The following is a 10919-nucleotide window of genomic DNA, read 5'->3' as shown; positions in this document are numbered from 1 at the left end:
GGCAGTTTTAATCTCTTCTCTATGCACCTGCATTTCTCTTAACCTGCATTGCCCCGTCTGATTCTTTTTATAATCTATTCTATTTATTTTCATTTAAATATCCAATGCAGTGCAAAAAGTAAGGGAAGAGAATACTGAGGATACAATAATGGGGAAAACGTTCAGATGCACCTGCTCTACTTCAGCTAGTCTGTCTTTGGGTGGTGAGATTACCACCCAACCCCAGTCATCATCTCGATTTTGCCGTGCTGACAACTCATTTTATGTGGATTGGTTTTAGAAATTACTGTTTTTTACTTCTAAAAATGCGTTTCACATTGACTGAAACAGATAGACACTTTGACTTGTTGTAGTCATTTCCTGGGATTAAGTAGTAACATCTGGGTTATCTTCGGCTCCTATTACTATGAGATGGCGGTGTGTGTATTTCCCTCAGGAGTCTCTTCTGATCGTGGGAATATATTTTCTGGTTTGAGATGCCATGAGTTTTCTGTGTTGGCTTCCGGACTCATGCTACCTAAAGACTGGCCTTCCTGTCATTCATTGTTAATGGCTCATAGGCAAACGACTTGGAGGTACCCTACTTTACCTTCGTCTCCTCAGGTGCAGGTTATGTTCCCTTACTCATGGCACCACACCGCCTAGTGGTCTTCAGTTCTCCCCTGGCCCTAGACCCATCTCTAGCGACAGCAATACACTCTGTCCTAAGTATGCTCAGTATTTGGACCTTTCTGGTTAGGATTACAGATCCTTTCAAGTGAACTGACCCTAAAGAACAGTCCTAGATCACAAATCCTTCTCTTTGAGAGAATTCAATTTACTGGAACTGTCCCTGTAAAATTACCTGTCAGCCACCTGTCAATTGGTTTACTCTGTAACTACCTTTACCTAGCCAGGGAAATTCTATTTCCATTTAGTAGTTTTTCCTCTGAGCTATCCTGTCGCCACTGCAGCTGTCTTACCTGGACCTGACCCATGAAAGCAGTAGCTTGCAAAATTGAAGGCATTAGGAATCACCCAGGGATCTTGTTAAAATGCAGATTTAGATTGTGTGTATCTAGGGTGGGACTCAAGATTCCCTAGCTTTTTAACAAGCTCCCTGGTGATGGTATTGCTACTACAGCCCCACCTTCCTCGTAGGAAAAGCAAAACACCCAAACACCTGACTCCTGGATCTGTATCTGTTAATCTTGGGTCCCTGCCCTAGCCACGCCCACTCCTATAACCTCTGACCCGCCCATCGCCATCTTGGGACCCTCTCTCTCTTTCTGCTTCCTTAGCATGCGCACGCGTTTTCTCTGTCTCTCTCCTCTTATCTCTCCTCTCTCCTTTTATCTCTTTTCTCTGTCTTTCTTTCTCCCCATTCCTTAATAAATACTTATGGCTATTTCCTGTGTTTACGTGTCTGTTACCTGCTGCCACAGTGGGCCAAGGAAGCATGCCCTCCTGTAGCCGCTTTCCCATGGCGGGCTCCGCCAGCCCGCCTGGGGGATCGTTTGTAGCAGCTTTCCCATGGCGGGCTCCGCCAGCCCGCCTGGGGACCGTTTGTAGCCGCTCTCTAATCGTTTTTTAAGAATAACATTGGTGCCGTGACTCGGTATCATTCTCAGCCTCCTGTACACTCATATTGGTCCACTGGCCCTCTGACCAGAGCTGGCAAGCAGATAATAGCACTTCGAAGGTGACTTGGTAAGAATTTAGACACAGGATATTTGGACTTTAGTATTCACGGCAAGTAGACACTCTTTTCTCTGGCTTTGCACAGTAAGCATACATTATATTGGCCAAGTATGTACACACCAAGGTTGTGCCAATATCAAAGCAAACTTCATTTATGCTTTATTATGAGTGGATCTCACAAATATGTAAACCCAGTGAGCACTAATGTAATCCTCTGTTTGCAGTTGAGGACCCTGAGGTTAGCTAAGTAGCAATAGGTTACACAGAATGTGATGAATTGAAACAGACACCAATGTAAGATCATTTTTTTTTTGCTATGCTGCTATTAATTTAGTTTTGCTTTCATAATATTGTGCTAGATAAGTAGAGTGGTGAGTATATAAATCAGATGTATGATTCCAGAAATGGATATTCACCAGCATTTTAGTGTTCTTTGTGGGCCTGCAATGATACATAAATGTCATGGCTAATACTGATTGCTATCTTGATTTGATTAAGAAATACCTAGGAGATTTGTAACTCACCCCTCTCTGTCTGTTTCTCTGTCTCTCTTATCGGTATGTTTGTGAGACAGAGACTATTCCTTTCTAGTAATGATCAGATCACCGATGTTAAGGTAATAATGAAGTCACCAGTAAAAACTAGGTCACCTAGCAAATGAATGAATTGATTTATGGAATCATGGTATAGTGGTAATTTTGGAGGTGGCAAAGTGTAGTAGTGAGGCAGAGTTGGAGTAAGTAGCTCATTGGAGCCCTCTCTTTGGAGCTCCTTATGTCCTGGGTCTTTACTGTGACCCCTTTGTCAACTTCTTATCTGCTGTGATGTCAGATACTCTGATATCCTCAGTTCATCACGACGATAATGGATGGCCCCTCTTTCTCTCTAGCGTGGTTGTATCTGAAGCAGAATTATATCATAAGAGCACCAGTGCACAAATTATCAAATTGTATATTTTATTTTTAACATTTAAGATTGAAATCTAGTCATAAAATTACCTTCTTGCAAGGATAGACATGAGCATCTTTATTTGTTTCAGAGACTGGCGTTCTGCTAGAACAATCATTAAAAGAAATGAAATAAGGATTCTTGCATATCTAAATCCTGTCTGATCTTGGGAAAATTTGATTCAAAGGTCTAGGTCGGAGTTGAAGAATCTGCAATTCAAAATGTTCCATGAGTAATTTTAATGTACACTTTAGCTGTGAATGCCTTACCTAAATGATCTATAAACTATGTTTTTTAAAACACACTCAGAACTAGCTCTGACACTAATCTCCAATAAACCGTGTTCTAGCTTTCAGAGTGGAATGTGTCTCCTTCCCTGTAGGAGCAGGAAGCGCTGGGGAAACCTGTTTGTGTCTGAAATCCTCTCCACTCACAGTGAGTGATTAGTGTGACTGCCGCTTTTCTTAGAGCAATCCCGACTTGGGATGCACGGTTGGTCAGGTGATAGGTGGCTTAATTAGCAGGAGTCAAGGCACAGGTGCTAGTATCATTCTGGGGCTCCACAGGCTGTGGAGCATCTGTCATGACTTCGGGAAAGCCAGAGGGCTGATGCTATGGGGTGCATCGTTTCTGGGGTGTGTGTTTCTGTTGATGGAATTGTCTGCATTCACAATGATCATATTGATGTTTATTTGAAAAGTCTCAGAAATCATCTTTGCTTGAGAGCATGCGGCAGTCTTGTTTGATCATAGAAAAGACACTGTACTCAGAAATTGAGGAGCACATGGTGCAGGTATCTTAGGTCAGTGGTATATTCTCTCTTTTTCTCCCCACTATCATCAAATATTAGGAAAAGAAAACCCCAAGGAAGTAATCTATTAGAATGAGCTCTAAGTGCTGGTTAAAGAATATTTTTTGTGATTTTTATAAGTAATTTTTTTGATTCTGCATGTTAACATGTTCTGACATGTATAAATCTTTAGATCTCCATAGGAATTTTTCCCTTTGTTAAATTTTGGTTTTCAAGGATCAAAAAAGTGCCTTAATCATTCTGAACAAGTGTTCTAACATTGACTCCCAGTCTCATTCTTTCATTTCATTTTCTCTTGAGTGCTTTTTAGTTTTATCTTATTATTTTCCTAATAACATATAGTACTTGTGTTAATGCCACTATGTTATCTCAGCAATGTACAATATGATTTATAGGGTTAATTAATGCTTGACATTTTTCATATATGTATCTATTCTTTTTTTTTTCATTTCCCCTTTTCTGTTTAAATAAAAAGGAAGGTTCCAACTTTAACATAGAAAATTACATATACCCAAATCGTTATCAAGCAAGAATTACAGTTACAATATTTATATCTACTTTATCTTTTATCATAACTAAGGAAAACTATAACTATCTATTCTTCAACTCCATCAAAGACTCCAGAAGCATATAGTACTAAGTAAGTAAACAGGAAGTGCATTGTAAGCAACTTCTAAAACTCTAGAATTAACAGAGATATTTCACTGCCTGGACAGTCACCCAAAGTTCTACTGAAACATTGTGGGCACCCATCTTCACTCTGCTGGCTCATAGTATCTGGCAGACTTTTCCATGAAGCAGGAAATTTCAAAGACATTTTCACCTATATTGGCAGTTTGTCAGTCACTTTCTTCTGTGTCCTGAAGAATGTCTGGTAGACTCTTTTATGAAGTAGAAACCCTGAAGGGCTGTCTCACCTTCTTTAGGCAACTTCAGCAATAATTTTTCTGTGGGCCCTTCATGTATCTATTCTTGTATACAGTTTTGCAAAATATACAAAAGTTTACTGTGAACTGCAATAACCTTACTGTGTGTTGGAACTTATCCCTTTGCTCTGTATCTGTTAAGCATTATTCAACCTATCTTTTTCCTGAGACACTCGCTAATCCCTTCTATTTAGTATCCTATATTCAGAATAACATTGTTTCAAGAAGAAAAAAAGTAATTGTTTTTGTGCATTTGTTTATTTCACTTTAACTCAATGACAAGGCATTTTATTGAAAATACTGGAATTTCATTCTACCTCATGGATAAATAACACTACATTGTTGATGTGGAAGTTTTTTTTACTGATTCATTTGTTAAGGGGCATCAAGACCTATTTCATCTTACCTATTGGAAACAGGAGTGATAAATATGAGTACATGGATATCTCTTTGGATATAGCCTAGAATTGGGATGGTTTTATATTTGTTTGCAATATATTATAAACCTATTTACCTTCTTTCACCTTCTATTACCTTCTGGCATCTCCATTTCTTTCACTCTGAAACTCTTCTTTCAAAATATTCCATATTGTATTGGCATATTCAAAGTGCTGAATGTAAGTGGATGCTGAGCACTCAGCTTTAAGGTGGGACCAAGGACCAGAGAACATTTTAGAAGTAGGACTGAAAAGAATGTAAGATCAGGAGGATGTGAGCAGTGCCAAGAAATGCTGTCATTTAGATAGGACATGATTCTTGTCTTCATGACAAAGTCTTAATGGATACTGATGATTGGGAATCTCTATGGTCCATCATGGATAGAGGATGTTCCTACAAGGATCCACCCATTCCTGTGGACCCACTAACTCTTCATGGTAAACATGTCTTAACTGAAGCTCTATATTAGATTTTTTTATGTTACAGAAAGAAGACTTGAAATCCAGAAAACAATGAGATAGGAACCAGATTATCTGACCTCCTAACCCACTCCATTCTGAAAGAGATTATGCTAATCACTTTTCTCACTAACTAATTTTTAAAATATTTTTATGGTTTATTTAACTTTATTTCATGTGCGTTGGTGTGAAGGTGCCAGATCCCCTGCAACTGGATCTTCAGACAGTTGTGAGCTACCATGTGGGTGGTGGGAACTGAACCCAGGTCCTCTGAAAGAACAGTCAGTGCTCTTAACCACTGAGCCATATCTCCAGCCCATATATATATTTGAGACAGAGTTTCTCTGTGTAACAGTCCTAGCTGTCCTGGAACTAGCTCTTGCAGACCAAGCTGGTCTCAAACTTACAGAGATCTGCCTCTTTCTGTCTCCCAAGTGCTAGGATTAAAGGTGAGAGAGAGAGGGGGGGGGGATGTTCTTAGACTTTCAATACCTAGATTGGTTACTTGGTGAAGCAAGAACTTCCAGATATGTAATTTAGGTTAAGCAAGCTTCTCTCTCGTTTCCCTGGTCTATCTAATTTTCTCTGCTATTTAATAAATGAAACACATGGCTTTCATTATAAAAAGATCTGCATGCTGTATCCCTATTCCAATGTGAAGCTATTTGGATTTGGAGCCTTTCTGGAATCATTAAAACCATGTGGGTGGATATCTTGTAGTATTAGCTTGCTTCTAAGAAAAAGTGATGAGAGAGATTTATCTCAGAGTCCTTTGATACAAGGGTCCTTTGTGTTCAGAGCAGTAGCATGACTATCTGTAAGGAGGAAGAAGACCCTCTCTGAATCTGGTTGTGATTAGGCTTCTATCCTTTAGAACCTTAGAAAGATGAGAAATAACTACTTTTAAGTTATGGAGCCAGTGTCATTTTGTAGTAGAAACTTGCATTGACTAAACCATCACCTTATTCCCACCCTGATGGATGGTACTTGAGTTTAAAATTATGATTGACTGATAATCCCATTGTTTTGGGTTTTTTTGTTTTTTTCTCCATTAGCTTTATTTAGTTTTATCCATAGAATTTTAACACCTAAACATGTATATTTCACATAAATAGCAAAACATTGCATTGTGCTCTTTACATATATAATTGTAATTTGTAAATTAAAAACCTAAAAGTAAATAAATTACTACTAAAAGAGTTAATATATCATTTGTACAATAAAAAGAACTGTTTACTGGTTCTGTATTGTGGTTATTGAATGGTGACCAAATACAGGATCTCATACTCACTGTTATTATATTTAGGATAACAGTCTTACTCTGTCTGTTTCTATTCTTTCTTTAAAAAGAAATTATAAGGTATAGGACTGCAATCCATGATAACCAAGACCCACGATTTTCTATGTATGTAGACTTGGTTAAGTGATTTCCAAATGTCAGATGTTCATCTGCCAAACAACCAAGTAGAACTTGATCTTGTATGGGGAGATGACTCGGTGCCTAAAGTACTCCTAAGCATAAAAATATGAGTTAGGATTCTCAGAACCCAAGCATGTTGGGTGGGTATGGTGATCCTCCTGGAATTCTAGTTTCAGAAGCTGGAGATGGAGAATATTCAGATACAGCAATCTGGCTAGTGAGACTAGTCATATAGGTAAGCTCTTGATTGAGAGGCCCTGCAACAATTAATAAGATGTTAGTTAGTAAGGATAATTCTAGACACCATTCTTGGGCCTCCACACATATATATAAACACACATGCACTCACGCATACATGTATGCCCCCATACATAGAAAGATGCCCACCTAGACATACACACACTACAGCTCTGTTTAAATTCCACTCCCAACACACACACACACACACACACACACACACACACACACACACACGAACTGGAAAAACAAAACTTGGCAGGCTTACTTTGCATAGTCCCTGAGAAAGGCACAATGAATACCATCTCCAAGGGCATTTTGCAAAGTTACATTTTTCTTTTGTTTCTGCCAGGTGTTGAAGCAAGTATCTTATTTCTAAACCCTCCTCAGAATCCTTCATCTCCAAACAGTACTTCTCTCTGCAAATTTCTCTGCTCAAAGTAAAAAAAAAAAAAAAAAAAAAAAAAAAACAGAACTAAAAATACAGAACTCACAACCTATTAATAAGTAATGCAACGAACAGAAGGGAAAGGAAGAAATACTTCCTCCGGCATGTTGTGATAGAAAAGAAAAAGCAATTATCAGAAATGAGTGTGTGTTCAGGATGACTTCCTTCATTCAAAAAGAGAACGGTCCACTGCCAGCCCACCAAAACACAGGATACACATCCAGCAGTACGGTGCCAATATGATTTTCTCCTCTAAATTTTATAGCTGTGATGGATGTGTGACATGAGAATGAATCAAAGAAATCAGAAAACCAAAATAAGCTGGCTGAAGTTGCACATGAAACATTCAGTGAGTCAGGTGGCACACCCCTGTGTTCGGTGGCGTGTGTCTGTCAGTTGTGTCAGTGTGAGAGAAGGGAGGAGGGTAATGGCGACAGGAGATGCAGATCTAGGTCACCATTGTGATCATGGGCTAGATGAGGAAGAAAATGGAAAGTGGATGCTGTTGGGTCATACCTCTTGTAACATAACCCTTGTAACAACCCGAAGGTCCAACTCTTCTGTTTTCTTTTACTTCACAGCAGCCTTAGGTGATCAACATGATCTTTTGGGTATTGGGTTCCATGACTATCTATCTTGTGTGAGTTGCTTTCTAGCAATGCCCATCTTACGTGACCTTTGACGTCTAGGGCACAAAGGATACAGTGTCATCTGTTCTTCAGGATCATCACAAATCTCCTTTTTGAAAGTTTATAATGAAAAGCAATAGAAGTTTTCCCTGAGAGTATCAACAAGACAAGTCAACATTAATCTTTCCTAAAGAAAAAAAAAAGAGCTGCCTTTAGATTTTGTGTCCTCACAATTACACATGTTTAAATGTTTTAAAATGTTTTACAAGCCTGCTGTTTATATTTTTATAAATTCTGGGAACAAAGTGCTGAAAAAATGTCTGTATCCACAAGGAGCTGTCCTTTTAGCAGGTGTGGTGGGAAAGACGAGGCAGCAAACACCTATCTCCAGAAACATCTAAGGGCATCTTTACGGGGTCATTCTGGAAGGAGATTTCCTGTAAAGCCTTCTGAAAGAAAGGATTTCTGGCTTGAGTTTGTGCAGGACTGTTTTGACACTGGAGGAAGAAATTTATTTCCTGATATGTCTTGCCTACCTTGTAAAATCTGACCACTAAGAATGATTTGAAACTGTCTTTGTGTGTCTAGAATCTTGGACATATTATAGACATATAATCAATGTCTTTTAAATTGTTCTTGGAATTTTCTTCTTTGTTCCACAGTTCTGGTAATTGAGTTTATACGCACGCACACACACACACACACACACACACACACACACACACACACACACTCTTAATGCCCTTACTAAGATAGATTGGTATAAAAGAAGACATTCTGTAACAGTGTCCCTCCAAGACCAGCAACACATTTTCCTCTCTTTTCCATATACTCAGGCTTATCTCTGAAATGTTGTGGACTCAAAGCCATGAGATAGAGTGGAGCAACAGATAGATCCTGTTTGAGAAATAACTATCCACTTGGCAGTGGTGTTACAGTGTTTTCCACGCCTAACTGTCGCCAGAGGATGCAAGCCTTAAGGGTACCTGCTGGTATATACTCTTGGTCCAGAATGATACAGCTTCATACTAGATGAGGCCCAAGCAGCAGTGGCTTGGCTATAAAAGTTTCTTTGATTCCAACACATTTTCTTTGCCTGATTTCAGCAGGATGTTCCTTGTGCAAAGGCAGAGATGTACATCAGCTGGCTAAGGTTCAGAAAAGCCAACTCCCATTAACCATTAAATGTCCCACCTCTTCTCTGCACGTTTCCCATGAAAAATTAGCTGACCTTTCTGTGATAAATGTAATTTACTCTGAAACTCAGGGGTCAAATGAAAACAAGGAAAATCTGACATTTGAAATCATCATCCATTAGGCTTAGTGAGGCCAGAGATCATCCTAACAGGCAGCATATGTCATAGCAAATTGACAGGATTTTGACTCATGGTGAGTGTTCAGATAATTTTTTTTAAAGTTTTTTCTTCAGCTACTTTTCAGTTGGTAATTTTGAAACTATTCTTTAATGGCTAATCCAGACAGAGATTGAACCTTGATCACTGAAATATTATTACATACTGACAATGTTTAGCAGTTAATTGTTCTCAAATTCCGTCTTTATTAGTTCTCTCTGTGTTTGGGGAGACAAATTAGGTTCAAAAAAGATTCAACAATTTCTTTTTCATATGGTTCTGCTCTAGTCCGTGAAATTTTTGTTTTCTTTTACGTTTTTCTTATTCTAAATTTAGCTTTAAAATAAATTCACACACACACACACACACACACACACACACACACACACACACACACACACCATTGAGGTAGACTCTGAGACTCAGCTGCAAAGAGACTCACCTGTGGTCATTTCCTGGCTGGAGAACCTTCTCCTGTTCCTGAAAGAGATGGGCAGAAAGTCTTTGGAGGACAAGCTGCCTCATGTATTGATAGGTGTAATAGCTTTGGTGTCCCCATAACTCTGCTGGGCAAGGAATTATGAAATGTGGAACCCCAGTAGCCCCATGTCTCCTCAGCATGAATTAGCTTTACTTGCCAGTGGTGGATATTGCTTCTTCTTTAATGTGAATTTGCTCTATTGGTTCCTTCCTGGGCTTACTTCTCCTATTCTTCAGGTGGTTTTTCCTAAACTCACTTCCACAGTGAACTATTTATATGATAAACCTTGTCTCAAAGTCTGCCACTACCCCCTCCAAAAAAAAAAAAGCAAGATTGCATTCATATAGCAAGCTTACTGAATGCGGATATAAGTTAACTCTTGTTCTTAGTCTAGGGATATGGCAGTAAACAGAACATAAAAAAATGTCTTGCGTTTTGCACACTAAATAAATATTTATACATCTCCCCCTTTGTGGTTCTCTCAGCTGAGGGAAGGAAAAATCGGAAGAAAGAAAAGGAGCAAATTCAAATTTAGATTCCTGAAGGAATTAGGCAGGTATCAGAACAGGATGCATGGAACCTTATTTTTATGTAGCAATACAAAGTGCATAAAAGCCTTCATGTGAATAGATTAGAAGCAAATATTCAAAAACTTACTCAGGAATCCTGGGAAACATTCACTCTTACCATTTCACAGATGAGAAAATTAAGGCTTCAAGATATGATTAAGGCGATATGAGCACTGGGCCCAGGGCTCCGATGTCCTCCAGAACTTCTTCACCTCTTAGACAGGGCCATTTTGGCCTCTGTGATAAGCACACAAAGACAACACTGCTTATAAATTGATCATTTCCAGGAATCCCGATTTGCTACTGAATCACAATTTGCTCACCCTTTGAAACAGGCAGATTAGGTCACTGCTGGGAAAAGCTGCTTCCATGGCCCATTGATTTGCTTTCATTGGACATTTCTTTTCCTGGCAGAAAAGTTTGTCGATGATATTAGGTAAATGGAACTTATCATGCATTACAGCCTTTTATAACTCCAGAGAGGTGAATAAAAAAAGAGAGGAAAAATAGCTATTGCTTAAA

At 38.9% G+C, this 10919-nt stretch overlaps 1 long non-coding RNA gene across 1 annotated transcript; it reads right to left on the bottom strand.

The window, feature by feature from the left end:
- Positions 1 to 6378: 6378 nt before the first annotated feature.
- Positions 6379 to 10623, bottom strand: LOC126503535 (uncharacterized). The gene is made up of 3 exons (XR_007592322.1): positions 10516 to 10623; positions 9790 to 9827; positions 6379 to 6938 (listed from the first exon to the last, which is right to left on the bottom strand). It is a non-coding gene; the product is annotated as an uncharacterized lncRNA (long non-coding RNA).
- Between the last annotated feature and the right edge of the window lie 296 nt (positions 10624 to 10919).

Source organism: Alexandromys fortis, unplaced genomic scaffold (assembly GCF_014885135.2).
Source record: "Alexandromys fortis isolate MF-2015 unplaced genomic scaffold, M_Fortis_MF-2015_v1.1 scaffold_2_1_26212458, whole genome shotgun sequence".
NCBI classification, from domain to species: domain Eukaryota; kingdom Metazoa; phylum Chordata; class Mammalia; order Rodentia; family Cricetidae; genus Alexandromys; species Alexandromys fortis.
The sequence above is the reverse complement of the archived record's forward strand: the minus strand, read 5'-3'. Positions and strand labels throughout refer to the sequence as shown.